General features: G+C 37.6%; 1 protein-coding gene and 1 pseudogene across 1 annotated transcript in view; both read left to right on the top strand.

Annotated features, from left to right (window-relative positions):
- F8 (coagulation factor VIII) overlaps positions 1-20,179 on the top strand; it is a 217,711-nt gene that overhangs the window by 66,136 nt on the left and 131,396 nt on the right. The gene's annotated exons all lie outside the window — the stretch shown is intronic.
- Positions 16,519-17,304, top strand: LOC100953120 (annotated as a pseudogene).

Here is a 20,179-nt window from a genome sequence, read left to right as displayed (position 1 = left end):
GATGGGGGGAGGGAGGGAGATTGGTGGGGTCACCTCTATGGTTTATCTTACCAGGGTACAAGTGAATCTTTCTAAAAGCAGAGTATGAACGTTTTGACTCAATAACTAAGAAAATGGAATAAAGGTTATATTAACCAGTTTGATGAGAGTATTTCAAAATGTATATGAAAACAGCATAATGTACCCCATGATTGCATTAATATACACAGTTATGCTATAAGAAATTTAAAAAAAAGAATTTTTACATCTATATTCATTAGTACAATTGGTCTGTAGTTCTCCTTTTTAATTGGGTCTTTTCCTATTTCTTGGTATCAGGGTTATGTTTGCTTTGTAGAACATGGTGGGGAAGATTCCTTCCTCCTCAATTTTTTAGAATAATTTCTGCAGTATGGGTATAAGCTTTTCTTTGAAGGTTTGATAGAATTCTGGTGTGAAACCATCTGGACCAGGGCATTTTTTGGTTGGGAGTTTTTTTTTATTGTTTCTTTGATTTCAGTGCTTGAAATTGGTCTGTTCAGAAGGTCTAATTCATCTTAAGTCTAGGGAGGGGCAGCTTGGCACCTGTGGCTCAAGTGGCTATGGCGCCAGCCATGTACACCTAAGGTGGCGGGTTCGAATCCAGCCTGGGCCCTCCAAAACAACAATGACAGCTGCAACCAAAAAATAGCCGGGCATTGTGGTGGGTACCTATGGTCACAGCTACTTGGGAGGCTGAGGCAGGAGACTTGCTTGAGCCCAGGAGTTGGAGGTTACTGTGAGCTGGGATGCCACAGCACTCTACCCAGGGGGACAGCTTGAGTCTCTGTCTCAAAAAAAAAAAATGTCTAGGGAGGGGGTATCATTCCAAGTATTGATCCATTTCCTCTACATTGTCAAATTTCTGGGCATAGGGTTTTTTGCAGTATTCAGAGATAATCTCTTGTATCTCTATGGCATTTGTTGTAATTTCTCATTCCTGATTGAGGTTACAAGAGATTTTACTTTTCTGTTTCTAGCACGTCTGGTCAAGGATTTTATTTACTATTTACTATTAGTACTATTTACTATTTACTATTTTATTTTTATTTACTATTTACTATTATTATTTACTATTTACTATTTTATTTACTTTTTAAAAAAACAACTTTTTGTTTCGTTAATTTTTTGAATTTTTTGTTTGTTTGTTTGTTTGCTTTCAATTTCATTAATCTCTGACTTAGTTTTGGCTATTTCTTTTCTTCTGTTTGGTTTAGGGTTAGATTGTTCTTCTTTTTCCAATTCCATAAGGTGGTTTGTGAGTGTACTGATGTGTTCACTTTTTGTTTTTTGAAGGTAGGCATCTAGTGCAACAAATTTTCTGCTTAGGACTGCTTTTGCTGTATCCCAAAGGTTTTGGTAACTTGTGTCTTTATTATTGCTGTGTTTGAGGAAATTAACAGGTTCCTCTTTAATCTCTTCCTGAACCCAACTATAATTCTGTTCCCAAGACTTTGTGTGGGGATGAACAATTTTGTTGCAGTTGAGCTTTACCATTATGGCCTTAGGTGTGTGTTGCATTGGGGTTTCAGGAAAGACAGACAGCATCTGGAATTATTATGATGAAAGAGACAGACTATCCGCTGATAGCAAGTAGCCAAGTTTATTGTTCTTGACCACCCTTTTATGGTCAGCTGGTCATGTACACACTATTAATTAACAAGTAAAGTATACATACTGCTTATCTTTTTAAAAGTTAATTCAATCTTCAAAAAGACACAAAGTTCGAAAACTCGAGGCAGCTGCAAAAGGGAGTACATCTAAAGACTTGAGATACCAAGAGGAGAGCAAGGCTTTGAAGTTTTGCTAGGCACTCATTAAAATAAGAAAGCAGGTTCTCATGACCTTTGCTTCAAGGCAACCTGGAGGCCTATGCTGTTTTCCAATAAACTTTACATTTATCAACCTCTAGGCTGTGTCTCTGCAGGAAGGCTTTTAACCCTTTCCTTGCACGCTTAACAGCCACATAGTCAGAGTCACTGAAGATGGGTTTTTAGGCCCAAATCTTCAGGCCCTGTTCTATGTTGACCGAGGCTACTGGGTCTTTGACAGAGTTGGTTTCCACAAAAGTTTGTCTGCCTGCTTCTGGAGTTTAAAGTGAGCACACAGCATGTGGAGTCCTACTCCACCGGCGTGACAAGAGACATGGTATAATTTATATTCCTTTAATTTTGCTGAGGTTTAATTTGTGTCCTAGGATGTGATCTATTTTGGAGTATGTGCCATGAGCTGATGAGAAAAAAGTATATTCTTTTATTTTGGGATGGTGTGTTCTATATATGTCTATTATTCCCATTTGATTTAGGATCATGTGTAAGTCTTTTGTATTGTTGTTTAGTTTCAGTTTAGAGGATCTGTCCAGTTCCGTCCAGGGAGTGTTGAAGTCTCCGACTATTAAGGTGTTATGGGATATCATATTGTTCAGACCCCTCAAGGTCTGTTTCATAAATCTGGAAGCATTTAAGTTAGGTTCATGAATGTTTAAAATTGAGATGTCTTCTTGTTGCATTGTTCCTTTGACCAGTATGAAGTGTCCATCTTTGCCTTTCTTAACTAAAGTTGCTTTGAATCTGCTTGTATCTGAAAATAAGATTGCAACCTCTCCTTTCTTCTGATTTCCATTTGCTTTAAACACTGTTTTTCACCCATTAAGCCTGAGTCTTGATTTGTCCATCAGGCCTGGGTGTGTCTCCTGGAGACAGCATATGCATGGCTTGTGTTTTTTTCATCCAATCAGCCAGCCTATGCCTCTTCAGTGGGGAATTCAATCCATTGACATTTATTGAAAGTATCAATAGTTGTGGTAGAATTATATTTATTTTATTGTGAGGTAGTTTGCTGTGTAGTTTACTCCTTTGTGCCACTGTGAAAGCTAAATTCTGGCCTTTGGCTTCTAGGTGTTTACTTTGGTGGTGGTCCATTGTGGTGTACAGTATTGAGAATAGGTCTTAAGTATTTATTGTAAAGCTGGTCTTGTGACAAATTTCATCAGTGCTTGTATATCTGCAAAGGATTTGATTTCCATCACTTTTGAAGCTAAGTTGGGCAGGATGCAGGATTCCAGGCTGAAAATTACTTTGTTTAAGGATGTTGAAGGTAGATGACCATGTTCTCCTGGCTTGGAAGGTTTCAATTGACAAGTCTGCTGTCAACCTATTGGTTCTGCCCTTGTAGGTCAATTGGCACTTATTCATAGTTGCTGGCAGGATTTTCTCCTTCATCTTGACTTTGGAAAGGTTCATTATAATGTGTCTTGGAGAGGCTCTGTTTCAGTTAAGATGACCCAGGGTTCAATATCCATCTGAAAGGAATGTGTCAGGATCTTTAGTAAAACTTGGGAAGTTTTCATTTATGGTAGTCTCCAGTAAGGCTTCCATTCCTTTGGGACAATCTTCTTCCCCTTCAGAGATTCCTATTATCTATATGAACACTTCATGGAGTCTCATAGTTCTCTAAGCACCTGCTCTGTTTCTCTCTTTTCTTTTCTGACTCTGTTACTACCTGTGTTAACTCAAAGACTTTATCCTCTAACTCTGATGTTCTTTCTTCTCCATGGTATAATCTATTTTTAATACTTTCTACTGCTTCTTTACATTCCTTGATGGTCTCTTTTATTTCCTTAAGCTCATTCATGTCTTTTCTATATTCTATATATCTCTAACCCAACTTTTGGTTCTGTCTTTCTTTTTTTCTTATTGAATGGTAACTATGTACATTAATGCACTTCCGGGGTACAGTGTGGAGTTGTCACACACAATCCGAAATACTTCCATCAAACTGGTTAACATAGCCTTCATGTCATTTTCTTAGTTATTGTTCTAAAACGTTCACATTCTACTCTTAGAAAGATTCACTTGTACCCTTGTAAGACAGGTCTTTCTATTTTCTCATCCATTCCTTTTTTTTGTCTTAATCATCCATATTTTAAATTCCCTTTCTGTCAAATCCATTGATTCTGTTTTTTGGGGGGAACATTGTGCTGGTTTAATATACAATTTGGAATATTTTCATTGAACTGGTTAACGTACCCTTCACAGCATTTTCTTAGTTATTGTGTTAAGACATTTAAATTCTACATTTAGCAAATTTCACATGTACCCTTGTAAGATACACTGTAGGTGTGGTCCCACCAGTTACCCTCCCTCTGCCCATCCTCCCCACTCTCCTCCCCTTCCTCTCCCCTTTCCCCATATTCTTGGGCTATAATTGGGTTATAGCTTTCATATAAAAGCTATAAAGTGGTTTTATAATAGGGCCGAGATACTTTTTCTTCCATTCTTGAGATACTTTGCTAAGAAGAATATGTTCCACCTCCATCCATGTAAACATGAAAGAGGTAAAGTCTCCATCTTTCTTTAAGGCTGCATAATATTCCATGGTGTACATATACCATAACTTATTAATCCATTCATGGGTTGATGGGCACTTGGGTTTCTTCCATGACTTAGCAATATGAATTGGGCTGCGATAAACAATCTGGTACAAATATCTTGGTTGTATTGTGATTTTTGGTCTTCTGGATATATGCCTAGTATAGGAATTATAGGATCAAATGGCAAGTCTATTTTTAGATCCCTAAGTGTTCTCCAAACATCTTTCCAAAAGGAACGTATTAGTTTGCATTCCCACCAGCAGTGTGGAAATGTTCCCTTTTCTCCACATCCATGCCCACATCTCTGGTTTTGGGACTTTGTGATGTGGGCTAATCTTACTGGAGTTAGATGATATCTCAAAGTAGTTTTGATTTGCATTTCTCTGAAGATTAAGGATGATGAGCATTTTTTCATGTGTCTGTAGGCCATGCGCCTGTCTTCTTCAGAGAAGTTTCCCTTCAAGTCCCTTGCCCACCCTGAGATAGGATCACTTGTTCTTTTCTTGCTAATACATTTGAGTTCTCTGTGGATTCTGGTTATTAAACCTTTGTCAGAGACATAACCTGAAAATATCTTCTCCCATTCTGAGGACTGTCTACTTGCTTTACTTACTGTGTTCTTGGCTGTGCAGAAGCTTTTTAGTTTGATCAGGTCCCAGGAATCCATTAATTCCTTATAGGAAGAGTCTTCTTTAAAAATTCCCTCATGGTGCCTGGGAGGAATTGCTCTAATTTGGTTATTCATGGTGCCTGAATTTTTCTGTTGGTTCCTCCTCATGTGTGCTTTTTTTTTTTCTTGAGACAGAGTCTCACTATGTCACCCTCAGTAGAGTGCCATGGCCTCATAGCTCACAGAAACCTCAAACTCTTGGGTTCAAGTGATTCTTTTGTCTCAGCCTCCCAAGTAGTTGGGACTACAGGCACCCACCACAATGCCCAGTTTTTTTTTTTTTTTTTTTTTTTTTGTTACAGTTGTCATTGTTGTTTGGCAGGCCCTGGTTAGGTTCGGACCTGCCAGCTCCATTGTATGTGGCCAGCACCCTAGCCACTGAGCTACAGGCAGTGAACCATGTGCTTTCTTCTTGTTCACCTCTTTCTGTACCTTTTTCCTTCTCAGTTCCTCCTTTGCTTCAAATTACCTTGTCTCAGAGTTTATGTGATGAAGAGATGTCTTGGTGTGAGGCCAAAATGAGGACAAAGGTAAAGAGTAGGCAGGGAAAAATGGGGGAAAATAAAGAAAGGATAAAAAAGAATGAAAGTGTAAAAGAAAATAAAAAGAAGAAAAGAAAAAAGGGAAGGAGTAATAACAGAAGAAAGGAAGAAAAACATTGAGAACGTGAGACAAGAACATAAGGAAGAGAGGCTGAGAGTGACATAAGAAATTGTATTGATTAGGATGGTGCTAAGGTCATGCTTGTAAGTCAAGGATTTTGAGGTGGCTGGACTGGGAGGGTTCCTCGAAATCAGGTGGTCCTTACCTGCCTGATTGGAACCAGACTCTTTCTCTACCAAAACTAGGAAAGAAAGGAAAAGAACAAAATCAAAAAACACTAAGGAATAATTAAGTAAGAATGAAAATGAAATAGAAAAATTCTGCAGCATGGTCTTGCCATTACTATCTTCCTATGGCCAGAGGTAAAAAGGGCTCTTAGCCCCCTTGAGCCAGATCATTGCTATGGCCTACCTACCAGACCACAGCTGTGCCCCTCCAGCTCTCAGCAAAATAAATAAATAAATAATAAAAAGAAAATAAAAAAGAAATAATATTAATATAATAATAGATGAAGAAAATTAAAAATACCATTGTATCTAATAGAGGAGAGAGAGGAAGTGAGTAAAGAAAGAAAAGAGAAAAACAAGTAAAAGAGAGGGGATATCTTAGCTGTTGCAGAGCCAATTATTGTGGAAGAGATGAGAATGGTAGAAAAGTCTTTGTCCAAAGTGAGAATGTACTGGAGTGAATTATGGAGAGAGACTAAGTGAGGCTAAAATACTCTAACCAAAAAATACAGGTACCCTTAGTCTTGATGAAAGTAAAAGTAGAAGTTAAGAAAAGAACCAACCATACAAGTAAGCAAGAAACAAAGCACATCAATACACAATATCAAAAATCTCTAAATAACCAAAAATAAGCAACCTTGGTACAAATAAATGAAAGAACATAAAAAAAAATACTAAGAAGAAGAAAAAAACAAAATAAAAAACTAATTATATATATATATGTATACATATATATATGAAAAAAATATATATGGGGAAGTCCAACTTTAGTAGGAATATATTTGTGTTGCAATATATTAACGGGACATCAGACAGCACTGTATTTTTAGGTGATGGACAATACAGCTGATAACCTCTCTCTAGAACACAAAAATAGTCCAGATCCCCCACTTAATTGTCCACAGTGATCACCTGATTATTTCCTCAGTACTCAGGTTCCTCTGGGTTGGGAACTCAGATCCCTCCTGAATCCTACAGAGGCAGGTCTCACTGTGCCCCAAGACAACAGCCCTCTTGGGGTGCTGGAGTCACCAAGCCTATCACAACTAAAGGACTGATCCCAGCAGGCAGAACCAAAATGGCTATGTTCCTGTAGGAGGCCCAGCCTAATGACCTTCTCACAACCCTGCTGTAATGACCAACTCTTGCTTCCAGGACCTTCCCAGAATGGCTGTCTCTCCTGCCCATCAAACTGGTGACATATCTGCTCCAACAAGCCCTTAAATCTGGCTGCTATACACTGTTCAGGCAATCCACTCAACACACTTCTCCTAAGAACCAAAATCTGCAAAAAGACTTCCTAACATCCCAGACCTCTGCAGCTCCCAGTGGTGACTGCCACCCAGGGCTCCCATGGTGGCCACACAAGACCTCCCTAGCATGTCAGATCTCCACCCCACTGCTTCAGCCCATGTACAGCAACCAGCACCCTGCTGCCTCACAGTGCACCCCAAGCCACAGATCCAGGCAAAATCTCTTCTCCAAATACCACCCAACTGACTCTTATTTGTCAGTTGCTCTGTGAGAGCTCAGCCCGATGGTCTTCCTGATTCATCATCTTGCTCCTCCCTAAAATAATAATAACATCTCCATTCTTATTATGCTTCACTAAGATCCTTCACTAAGAAGGCATTCCAACTCCATCCAAATATACAAAAGATGTAAAGTCGCCATCTTTTTTAATGGCTGAATAGTATTCCATGGTATACATGTAACACAGCTTGTCAATCTATTTGGAACATTTTCTTGAATAGATCATATATTAGGTGACTGAAAAAGTCTTAAATTATTCAGGAACACTGATATATCTTTTTTTGAGAATATGGGATAAAACTAGAAATCAACAACAGGAGGACTTTTGGAAACTATACATATATGCAGAAATTAAGCAACATATTCTTAAGAAACCAAAGGGTCAATGAGTCAATGAAAAACTTATAAAAGATAAATTCTAAAACTTCTTCAGGCAAAAATAGAAATACAACAAACCAAAACTTATAGGATATAGCAAAAGCAATACTTAGAGAAAAGTCTATAGCAGAAAAAGGCTGTATCACACAACAGGGAAAAGAACTCAAACAACCTAATGATGCATCTCATAGAACTAGGCAAAGAAGAACAATCTGAACCAGTAATTAACATAAGGAAACAAATATTAAGATCTAAGCAAATATAATCAAAGTAGAGAATAAAAAAATACAAAAGGTCAAAAAAATGAAGCTGTTCTATCAGATAAAACAGACTTTAAATCAACAACAGTAAAAGAAGACAAATATGGTCATTATATAATTAGAAAGGGATCAATTCAACAATAATACATAGTAAACATATATATGTATATATATGTGTGTGTGTGTATATATATATATACTTGAGCTCTCAAATTTATAAAATAAACACAACTATACCCAAGAAAAGAAACAAACAGAAACAGAATAATTGTGGAAGACTTCAAAAACAGTGTTGGTGGTTTGTGGGAATGTAAATTAGTAAAGCCACTATAGAAAACAGCATGGAGATTACTCAGACAACTATAAACAGAACTACCATGTAACCCAGCAATCTCACTAATGGATATATGTCCAAACATAAGGAAATCATATGTCCAAGAGACATCTAAATTCCCATGTTTATTGCAGCACTAGTCACAATAGCCAAGATATGAAATCAACCTAAATACCCATCAACAGATGAATGGATAAAAAAAAAAAGGAACACTATTAATTCATAAAAAATGAAATCCTGTCATTTGAGACAACATAGATGAGCTTGAAAGACATTGTGTTAAGTGAAAAAGCTAAGCAAAGGAGGAGGTAAGATGGCTAATTGGATATAGCTTTCAACAGAGTCTCCCATCCAGAGGGAAAGACAATGGACAGAATGAACTCAATGAAACTGAAGGTCAGGATTAAGCTAAGAAAGAAGATTGATAAGTGCACATCATCAATGTGCATCAAGGCAAGGTACAACTCCAAAGAAACAAACTCCAGGTAAAAAATCCACCTCCAAGAAGATGAGAGACCCCTCCCCCAAGAGAGTGACTCCCTGTGTGCTATCTACAAGGAAGCAGTGTTCAAAATACCTCTTATTTTACCCCATGGAAGAGAGCTGCTAAACACTGGGACTCTTTCTCCCAAGAGGTCCCACCCCTGAGTCTAGGCAATCTCCTGCCCTGCATTAAATTGAACAAGTATTTTCCATGCAATTCTGAGCTCCCTGTCCACCTTCCCCCATAACCTGGTGGTCTGAAATCCTGTCCCCTGCAGAGCCCAGAGTGTTTGGCAATTCCTTGAAAGGTCTGGGCATGGTGTGGGCTGCTGCATGACTGCACTGAAACAGTAACTCAAGTGGAACTTAGGGGATGCAAGGTGAGAAAGAGACAAGTGGGAGAGGGAGAAATGTGGCACCATTGTTTCTAACATGCCCCTTGTTAGATGTTGGAGAAACAGTTCCCATTTCTGTTGACCACTGGAGGGACCCAGGCCTCAACCTCTGGGGATGCCAGTGGCGGAGTATGGCTGGGGCAGAGATGCAAACTGTGTGAGAGAAATATATGCTGTCATGGTACCTGCCTACAGACAGCAGTGATCACACCCTGGGACTGACTATGGTGCAGCACTCCCCATATGCCATTGAACACATGAGGGAGACAGGCTTCAGCTCCATGAGGTTGCCCTGGTGACAGAGTATGGTGTGGGAGGAGGCACTGACTCCCCTTTGACTCTGGCAGGCACATATCCCTGGTGCCTTTGCTCATTGAAGGGAGCCAGGTCACAATCCCATGGGGTTACCAGTCATGGGGTGAGGCTGCAGCATAAGGTGGGGAAGCAGGGTCCACCCCCCAGACTCTTTGGCTGGGTAGGCTTTCTTGACCCTTTTGAGCAACAGAGGGAGCTACACTCCAGCCTTTCAGGTTTCCAGGACAGAGCTGCCTGTGGATACAGGTTACTGGACACTGAACTCTCCCAATTGAGCAGTGATTGTGGTACCTGGGACAATTGGATTGGAATGTTCAACCTGGGCTGTCCACCTGGGGATGCTCCAAGGTTGAGCTGTGGATGTTTTGAAGTGGGAGGGACTGATTCTCCTTCTACAGTTGTTGCTGGTTGGGGGCATGTTGTCTCAGTTGCTTGTATCTCCCCCTAGCTAAGATTTCAGCCTAATTCCAGCTCAGTAGGATTGGATAGAGGCTGGCTGACTACAAAACAGAGCCAGCTAGCCCAGTCACACCAATCAAGTCCTCAGAGTCTCTGGCTATAGGTCTGAAAGGGACCTTTGTAAAGCTGTATGGGGAAAGCCACAATCACTAGTCCTAGCTCTTTGGTAAAGGGCTGGATAATTACAATTCCTAGAACCCTCAATCGAATCTCACTGTCCCAGTTTTACAGCTAAACTATGGAAAATAATCATGGGGTCGAACCAGAGAAAGAACTGAATAATCAGAGTAGATGAACTCCCACAAGGAATGACAAAGGAGATACATCAGAAGATGCCATTTGTAAACAAATGGCTAGATGTAAGGAATAGAATTCAGAATATAGATGGCAAAGAAAATGAATAGAATGAAGGAAAAGATGGAAATAGAAATCCAAAGAGTTATCTAAAAGTTGTCTCAAGAAATCAATTAATTCAAAGTTAAGATAACCAAGGACATAATTAGAAAAGAGATAGCAGAGCTCAAGGAAGTGAAAAGATTATTCAAGGAGCTCCGAAACACAGTAGAATCCCTCAGTAATAGAGTTGAGCAGGCAGAAGAAAGAATCTTTGTAATTGAAGACAAAACTTTTAAATGCTCTCAAATGCTCAAAGAGGCAGAGAAATGGAGAGCAAAAACTGATCATTCCCTAAGAGAGTTGTGGGACCACTCCAAAAGATTAAACATTCATCTTAGAGCAATGGTTCTCAACCTTCCTAATGCCACAACCCTTTAATACAGTTCCACATGTTGTGGTGACCCCCAACCACAGAATTATTTTCATACACGTGTATTTGTACAGGGCATGTGTGATGGTTTTAGGCAACCCCTGTGAAAGGGTTGTTCGACCCCCAAAGTGGTTGCGACCCACAGGTTGAGAACCACTGTCTTATAGGAATTCCTGAAGGAGAAGAGGATGGTCCTAAAGGTAGAGATGCTCGGCTCCAAGATTTGGAGGAGAATTTCCCAAACATTGCAAGAGATACAGAAATTCGGATAGTAGACAGTTTCAGAACACCAGCAAGACTCAATCCAAATAAAGCATCTCCTAGACACATTGTAATTAACTTTTCCAAAATTAATATGAAGGATAAAATTCTGCAGGCAGCTAGATGTAAGAAAGGCATTACCTACAAAAGGAGAAATATTAGAATAACTGCAGATCTCTCAGCCAAAACTTAGCAAGCCAGAAGAGGATGGTCTTTGACTGTCAGTTTCCTAAAACAAAATAACTTCCAGCCCAGGATCCTGTATCCAGCTAAACTGAGTTTCATGTGTAATGGAGAAATAAAATATTGTGTACTGACTTACACATGTTGAAGAAATTTTCCATAACTAAACCAGCTCTCCAGGATATTCTCTGACTCATCCTCCCTAATGATCATCATAATAGTTTCCCACGAAAGTAAAATCACTCAGAAATTTTTAGCAAAATCTAACTTCCACAGTGGTGAACAGATTAAAAATATCTACTGGACATTTGAAAAACATGACATCCAAAACACTACCATGCTTGTCAATTCTCTCAGTTAATGTGAATGGCTTAAATTGTCCCCTAAAGAGACACACGTTGGCTGGCTAGATACATAAACTCAGGCCAGATATCTGTTACATACAAGAGTCTCATCTTACCTTAAAGGATAAAAAAGACTCAGGATAAAGGGATGGACATCTATAATATATGCAAATAGATATCAGAAAAAAACAGGTGTTGCAATTTTATTTGCAGATATAATAAGCTTTAAACCAACCAAAGTAAGCAAAGATAAGGATGATCACTACATATTTGTCAAGGGAAACACTCAACATGAAGAGATTTAAATAATTACCATTAATGTAACCTACTAGAATGATCCTCAATTTATAAAGCAAACCCTAACAGATATGACCAATTTAATATCTTCTTGCACTATAGTAATTGGAGATTTTAACATCCCTTTGGCAGTTTTGGATAGATCCTCCAAGAAGAAACTAAACCAAGGAATAATGGACTTAAACTTGACCCTAGAACAAATGGCCTTAACAGACATGAATGGAACATTTCATCCTAATAAAACTGAATATTCATTCTTCTCATCAGCCCACAGCTCTTCCACCAAAATCGATCATATCTTAGGACACAAGTCTAATCTCAGTAAATTTAAAAGAATAGAAATTATTCCTTGTATCTTCCCAGACCATCTTAGAATAAAAGTTGAACTCAACAGCAATAGGAATCATCATACGCAAACAAAGTTATGGAAACTAAATAACCTTATGCTGAATGATAGCTGGGTCAAAGATGAGATTAAGAAGGAAATCATCAAATTTTTGCAACAAAATTATAATGAAGATGAGAATTATCAAAACCTGAGGCATACTGCAAAGGCAGTCCTAAGAGGGAAATTTTTAGCATTGTAAGCTTTCATCAAGAAAATGTGTAACCCCAAACCCAGCAGAAGAAAAGAAATAACCAAAATTAGGGCAGAATTAAATGAAATTGAAAACAAAAGAATCATTCAGAAGATCAACAAAACAAAAAGTTGGTTTATTGAAAATCTTAATAAAATTAACAAAATTTTGGCTACCCTAACCAGAAAAAGAAAAGTAAAATCTCTAATAACATCAATCAGAAATGATAAAAGAGAAATAACAACAGACACCTCAGAAATTCAAAAAAAATCCTCAATGATTATTACAAAAAATTCTATTGTCAGAAATATGAAAATCTGGAGGAAATGGACCAACACCTAGAAGCACACCACCTTCCTAGACTCAACCAGAAAGAATTAGAAATTTTGAATAGACCTGTATCAAGCACTGAATTAGCATCAACTATACTAAATCTCCCCAAAAAAGAAAAGTCCAGGACCAGATGGCTTCACATCAGAATTATACCAAACCTTTAAAGAGGAACTAGTACCTATATTACATAACCTTTTCCAAAACATAGAAAAAGCAGTAATACTTCCCAACACATTCTATGAAGCAAATATCACCCTGATCCCCAAACCAGGAAAGGACCTAACAAAGAGAGAAAACTGTAGACCAATATCATTAATGAATATTGATGCAAAAATATTCAATAAGATCCTAGCAAACAGAATTCAACACATTAAAAAAATTATACACCATGATCAAGTTGGTTTTATTCCAGGGTTACAAGTTTGGTTCAACATACGTAAATCTATAAATATAATACATCACATAAATAAAAAACAAATACCACATGATTCTCTCAATTGATGCAGAAAAAGCTTTTGATAATATACAGCATCCTTTCTTGATCAGAACACTTAAGAAAATAGGCTTAGATGGGACATTTCTTAAATTGATAGAGGCCATCTATAACAAACCCACAGCCAATATCATACTGAATGGAGTAAAATTGAAAACATTTCCACTCAGATCTGGAACTAGGAAAGCATGCCCTTTGTCTCCACTGTTATTCAACATAGTAATGGAAGTCTTAGCCATCACAATCAGGCAAGAGAAGGCATTCAGGGGTATCCAAATGGGGTCAGAGGAGATCAAACTCTCACTCTTCACAGATGATATGATCTTATACCTGGAAAACCCCAAAGACTCAACTACAAAACTCTTAGAAGTGATCAAGGAATACAGCAGCATCTCAGGATACAAAATCAATAATTGCAAATCAGTAGCTTTTATATATACCAACAATAGTCAAACTGAAAATATGGTCAAGGACTCTATTCCTTTTACAGTAGTGCCTAAGAATATGAAATATTTGGGAATTTATCTAACAAAGGATATGAAAGATCTCTATAAGGAGAATTATGAAACTCTGAGAAAAGAAATAGCTGAAGATGTTAACAAATGGAAAATATACCATGCTCATGGCTGGGAAAAATCAACATTGTTAAAATGTCCATACTACCCAAAGAAATCTACAGATTTAATGCAATCCCTATTAAAGCACCATTGTCATACTTTAAAGAGCTTGAAAAAAAATAGTACTTCATTTTATATGGAATCAGAAAAAAACCTCAAATAGCCAATACCTTACTCAAAAATAAGAACAAATCAGGAAGAATTACACTACCAGATTTCAGGCTATACTATAAATTTCTAGTAATCAATCAGCATGGCACTGGCACAAAAACAGAGAGGTAGATGTATGGAACAGAATAGAGAACCAAGAGATGAACCCAGCCACTCATTGTCATTTGATCTTTGATAAGTCTATCAAAAAAATTTCACTGGGGTGAAGATTCCCTATTTAACAAATGGTTCTAGGAACACTGGCTGGTGATGTGTAGAATACTGAAACTAGAAGCTCACCTTTCACCATTAACAAAAATGGATTCTCACTGGATAAAGATTTAAACTTAAGACATGAAACTATAAAAATAGTAGAAGAGAGTGCAGGGAAAACACTGGAAGAAATTGACCCGAGAGACTATTTTATGAGGAGGATCCCCCTCTGACAATTTAAGTAACACAAAAAATATAATACTGGGGTCAGATCAAACTAAAAAGCTTCTGCACAGTCAAGAGCACAGTAAATAAAGCAAACAGACAACCTTCAGAATGGGAAAAAAAAATTGTAGGCTATGCTTCTGACAAAGGTCTGATAACTAGAATCCACAGAGAACTCAAACTAATCAATAGGAAAAGAACAAATAACCCCATTTCTTTGTGGGCAAGAGATTTGAACAGAAGTTCTCTGAAGACAGGGGCATGGCCTATAAACACATGAACAAATGCTCATCATCTTTAATCATTAGAAAAATGCAAATCAAAACCACATTGAGATATCATCTAACTAGTAAGATTAGCCCACATCACAAAATTCCAAAACTACAGATATTGGCATGGATGCAGAGAGAATGGAACACTTATACACTGCTAGTGGGAATGCAAGCTAATACAGCCTTTTTGAAAAGAACTCTAAGAACTAAAAGTAGACCTACCGTTCAATCCTGCAGTTCCTCTACTAGGTATATACCCAGATGATCAAAAATGATTTTACAGCACAGAGATTTGCACCAGAATGTTTATTGCAGCCCAATTCATAATTGCCAAGGCATGGAAGCAGCCCAAGTACCCACTGACTCATGAATGGATTAACAAATAGTGGTATATATAGATACCATGGAATACCATATCGCCATAAAAAGATGGAGACTTTACATCTTTTACGTTTACCTGGATGGAGCTGGAACATATTCTTCTTAGTAAAGTATCTCAAGAATGGAAGAAAAAGTATCCAATGTATTCAATGCTACTGTGATATCAATATATAACACCTACACATGCAAATGGTTAAATCTAACTATAGTCCAGAAAGAAGGAGGGAAGAGGAGGAGGGTATTTGGTGGCACCTCACCTAATGTGCATAATGCAATGGTAGACTTCAACACTATTAAGAATAGAGTATAGGCTCCATGCCTTGGCTCAGTGGTTATGGCACTGGCTACATGCACCGGGGCTGCAAATATGCCCAGGGCCTGCTAAAACAACAATGACAATAACAAAGAATAGCCAGGCATTGTGGCAGACTCCTATAGTTCCAGATTCTGGGGAGGCTGAGGCAAGAGGATCTCTTAAGGCCAAGAGTTTGAAGTTGCTGTGACACCACAGCACTGTACCAAGGGTGACATAGTGAGACTCTGTCTCAAAAAAAAAAAAAAAAAGAATAAAAGAATAGAATATAAATGTCTTCCCACAACAAATAAGTGAGGTGATGGTCATGTTAATCAGTTTGATGTAAGCATTCCACATTGTATATCAACTCAGTACATTGTATCCCATAAATGCATTAATGTACACAGTTATGATTTAATAAAGAAAAAAAAAGCCAAGCAGAGAAAGATAAATACTGCATTATTTCACTCATAGAATCTAAAAAATTTGATCTCATAGAAGTTGAGATTAGAATAGTGGTTACCAGAGACTGGGGAGAATGGAGTGTGGGAGGGTGATGGGTAGAGGGTGGTCAATGGGTACAATGTTATAGGTAGATGGGAAGAATAAGTCTTGGTACTCTATTGCACAACAGAGTGACTATATTTGACAGTAATGCATAGTATATCTCAAATAGCCAGAAGAGAGGATTTTGAATGTTCTCACAAGAAAGGAATAATGCATGTTTAAGGTGATTGATATCTTAATTACTCTAATTTGGTCATTATACACTATAGGTACTCCCTGGGTTAAAAATGTAGGTTTGTGCTCAAGTTGAATTTGTATGTAAATTGGAACAGGTACATTTACCTATTACCAATAACATCCTCCATTCATAGTGCAAGTTGTATATTAATTAGATATTTGTAATTTGGGGATTGCCTGTATGATACATGCATTGAAGCATCACAGTTTATCTCATAACTATGTATAATTATGTGTCCATAAAAAATAAAATTAAAAAATTAAATTGTGAGTGAAGAACCAGCATTGTGTATTCCAGCTCTTCCAGGAGTGAGGTGACATGGTAGCGGCTTTTGAGAAGGCGGCTAAGTCTCAGCAGCGAGAACATCGAGAGCGTAGCCAGCCTGGCTCATGTAAACATCTGGGCCTGCTGGAGAAAAAAAAGATTACAAACTTCAGACAGATGACTACCGTAAAAAACAAGAATACCTCAGAGCTCTCCAGAAGAAGGCACTTGAAAAAAATTCGGATGAATTCTACTATAAAATGACTCGGGTTAAACTCCTGGATGGAGTTCATGTTATTAAGGAAACTAAGGAAGAAGTAACTCCAGAACAGCTAAAGCTGATGAGAAAACCCAGGATGTCAAATATATAGAAATGAAGAGTTGCAGAAGCTCAGAAAATTGAAGCAACAGAATAAGCATGTGTTCTTTTCTGACACACACAAAAAAAAAATCTGAACAGTTTGATATTGCAACTCACCTGCATAGGGCACCAGAACTAGTTGATGAAGTCTTAAATAGACCCAGGATAGACACATTGCAGAAGGAAAAAGTGAAAGGAGTCACTCATCAGACTCAAAGTAAGCGGATAGCTAAAGAAAGGGAAAAGCAATATAACTGCCTGACACAGGGGATTGAGCGAGAGAAGAAATTGTTCATTATTGCACAGAAAATTCAAACACACAAAGATCTTCTGGATAAAACTCAGAAGGTGAAGGTGAAGAAAGAAACAGTGAACTCCCCAGCTATTTACAAATTTCAGAGCCCTCAAAAACGTTGACATATCATAGATAAGCCTTGTCTTTCTGCATCAAAAATAACTGTTTTCTTAGTAACTTAAATCCCTTTAGTCCAAATGGTTTTCCTGTTTGTAACCATAATTTATTGTCAGTATAGCATTTGATATCTTTTTATGAACAACATTATATCCCCTTCCCTTCTGGTACTGTTTCTGGTTTGTGAAATCAGTCTTATTTTTATATACATAATTTTTTATTATGAAAGTTATAGAATATAGTGAATTTGGAAAACAGATTAATTCATTCCTAATCCCAATGCTTATTTAAGAACAATACATTTTTATTGCATATTTTACTGTGCTAGGAGCTAGAGCTATGGAGGTGAACAATTACTGTGAGCATTCTGGTTTATTTCCTCTGTTTTGTAAAGCTATGCATCAGATTTTGTTTATGTTTTTGTGTTTTATAGTTGTAATTATAGTAAACCATTATATGTCCTAATTTTTTTTTTTGGCCAGGGCTGGGTTTGAATCTACCACCTCCAGCATATGGGGCCAGTGCCCCACTCCTTTGAGCCACAGGCACCACCCTATGTCCTACTTTTTAATGAAATCATTAGTTCTTTTCCATTTTGTTAAATCACACAAGTTTTTTAAAAGTAATATATGCTCACAGCAAAAATTAAAGTGAATTTTATTTTTAATGATTACATAAATATTTTTAAAAATTAAGTTGTTCATCAGGATAAACATAAAAGACAGTCCACCCCTCCAATAATCACCGTCACATTTCAAGCACAAAAAAGAAGCTACTTGAAGCCTCTCCTTGGAGAAACAGGTCACAGTACAAAAGAATTGGAATTAGACTGACAATATAATGGAGCAAAAGATCTAGGAGAAAATTATTTAGAACCTTAGTTCTAATAACTAAGAAGTTATTTAGTTTTTATTTCAGGTTAATATAAGGGTGCATACAATTAGGTTATATTGTTTGTGTTTGTAAGGTAAAGCCTAAAGTCTGAGTTGTAGTTGAGTCCTTCACCCAGGAAATGGGCCATATACCCTACATTTGGAAAAGCAAGCATAAGATGTACTCAATACTGATCTGAACCTCTGAAGTTATAATCAAACTATGAATCAGTTTTGTGGGGAGAAAAAAGATATTTTCAGAAATAGAAGGCCTTCGCAGCCACTGAACATGTAACACAGTAAAAATAGAGAGTAATTGAAAGAGCAATTTGGGAGATTCTGCAACCCAAGAGAAAAATGAAAGAAGAGGAGGGATATTTTCTTTCTTAATTTTTTTCTGTATTTTCAAATAATTCCATAATGAATATGCATAATTTTGGAATTAGAAAAGAATTAATTTTTAAAACATACAAGTCCCTGCTCTGATATACATGCAGCTTATAGCACAGTAAAAAGAGATAGTAATAAAATAATCATAGTAATAAATACAAAATTACAAACAGCATTATTCTAAAGGAAAGTTACATAATTTTATGACAGCATATAAGAAAGGAATCTGACCTAGACTAGGAAGTCAAAGGAGGCTTCCCTGAGGAAGTGCCACTTGAAATGAACTTTGAAACAGGATCAAGAATAGGGAAAGGGGCTCGGCACTTGTAGCTCAGTGGCTAGGGTGGCAACCATGTACACCAGAGCTGGCGGGTTTGAATCCAGCCCAGGCCTGCCAAACAACAATGACAACTACAACCAAAAAATAGCCAGGTGTTGTGGCAGGCATCTGTACTTCCAGTTACTTGGGAGGCTGAGGCAAGAGAATCACTTAAGCCCAAAGAGTTTGAGTCTACCCAGGGCGACAGCTTAAGACTCTGTCTCAAAAAAAAAAAAAAAAAAAAACAGACTAGGGAAATGAGACAGAGTGAGATGAGATTACAGAGGTATCAGGAATCAAACCAATCAGGGTATTCTAGTCCTTAGAAGAGGATTTGGATTTGGACCTTATTCTAGGGGGAATGATAGCCACTGAAGGGTTTTAGGCTGGAAGATCTGAACTGCAAAAATATGACATCATTCCTTATGGGTGAGAAGGTGAGAAGGAAATATAACCAGATGTGGAAAGACCTGTAAAGAAGCTCTCTCAGTGGTTCAGATAAGAGATAGTGGTAGCTTGAACTAAGATGATGGTAATAGTAATGATGGAGAAAAACAGATATATTTGAAAGCTTTAAAAGTCAAAATAGGAGATAGCTGTGCCTTCATAGTTAATGTTGTGGGATAAGAACATATGGCTGCTTGGGTTCAAATACTAAGCAAGTTAATTCACCCCTCTGGGCATTAATTTCCTCTTATATAAGAGAGGGATGATAATAATAGTTTCTACATTCATAGACTTGTTATGAGGAAGGAATGAGTCAAAACTCATATACTCTTTGGACAGAGCTTGACATAAAACAAGTGCTCAATAAATATTAGCTGCTATTAATTATATTGCCATAATCAGTGTTAGATTAGATATGGGAGGTGAGAATGGTGAAAAGGATAACTCTCACTTGCACAACTGAATGCAAGATTATGCTGTTCACTGAGACAAGGAACTCTGGAAGAGGATGAGGTGATAAAATTTGTAAATTTGGTTTGTCAAATGCATGTTTTATGAGATATCCAGGTGGAGGTATTGAGAAGGTGATTGGCTGCATGAGTCTGGAGTTTTAGGAGAGGTCATGAAAGGAGACAGAAGAAGGAAAAGTCTGAACAGTAGAAGAACAAAGCTCAGAGAGGTGTTGGCACAGAGGCCAAGGGAAGAGAGAGTTTCAAGAAGGAATATATAGTCAACAGGTGCAGATGAAGACTGAAAAATGTCCATTGGATTTAGCAGCATGTTGGTGATTGGTGATCTTGGCAAGAACTATTGGTTTGATAGTACCTTAGTGTCCTTGGTAGGTTTGTTTACATGTCAAGTGAATGATAAAATGTAAAAGTCTATTTGTCGCCTATAGCTCAACCGGCTAAGGC

The sequence above is a fragment of the Otolemur garnettii genome, unplaced genomic scaffold (assembly GCF_000181295.1).
Source record: "Otolemur garnettii isolate 467f Iridium unplaced genomic scaffold, OtoGar3 scaffold00259, whole genome shotgun sequence".
NCBI lineage: Eukaryota > Metazoa > Chordata > Mammalia > Primates > Galagidae > Otolemur > Otolemur garnettii.
This window is presented reverse-complemented; position numbering and strand designations above follow the sequence as displayed.